This window comes from Centruroides sculpturatus, unplaced genomic scaffold, assembly GCF_000671375.1.
Source record: "Centruroides sculpturatus isolate CEXI.00-Female unplaced genomic scaffold, Cexi_2.0 scaffold470, whole genome shotgun sequence".
NCBI classification, from domain to species: Eukaryota; Metazoa; Arthropoda; class Arachnida; order Scorpiones; family Buthidae; genus Centruroides; species Centruroides sculpturatus.
In genome coordinates, this window is record NW_019385042.1 from 282,854 (window position 1) to 283,779 (window position 926).

A 926-nucleotide genomic window follows, 5' to 3' on the forward strand; every position below is an offset into this window, starting at 1 on the left:
ACTAGCAGGTGGGCCCGGCGTTGCTCGGGCAAAAGTAACGATAACTAAGATAAAGATTATTACGTTACAGTAAACCTTACCCGTTTTCACAGAATGCAAGAATTGGGTCCACTTGTTTCCAGACTAATTAGACAATTTTTAAATGGGTCTAAAAATATGTTCGATTTTCCGCAAAAACGAAAAACACTACATCTGCGTCTTGCACGTCGCTTTCTCTTAACAATTCCATTGTTACGTAGCATATCCATTGTTGACACTTCCATTGTTACTTAGCACTTCCATTGTTGATGGAAGTGTTAAGCCTTAATTCTGTCTTTCTCCCCCGTGGGGAAGAATTTCGAAAAATCCCTTCTTAGTGTGCGTTCTCCTAACGTACCCTAACTGTGTACCAAATTTCAACTTTCAACTCCTAACCGTTTGAGCTCGTATCCATAATGTATATAGAAGTTTTAATCCTCTCTCTCTCCCCCGGGGGGGGGAATTTCGAAAAATCCCATCTTAGTGTGCGTTTTCCTGACGTACCCTGTGTACCAAATTTCAACTTTCAACTCCTAACCATTTGGGCTCTGTGCTGATTATTATTATTATCAACCCGTCTCGATTATATATTAGATAGATAGATTGGTATTAAATCGGCACTATGGCGCGCGTAATCTCAATTTTCAAATTTCCCGCCAGTTGTTGTTACTAAAAATAGCCACAGCGGCTGCTCGCGCGCTTCTGCATTTATTGTGACATCGTTTTAAAGTGAAAATTACTAAAAAAAAAAAAAAACTCAAATTTGACCAGGAAATAATTTAACTTTTACCATTGGTATTTTCAAATCATTTTATAAAATTATATGACACCGTGCCCCGTATAATTTTTGTATTTTTTTTAAAAGTTTATGAATATTAAAATATGAGCGACTGTAATACATCTGGTAC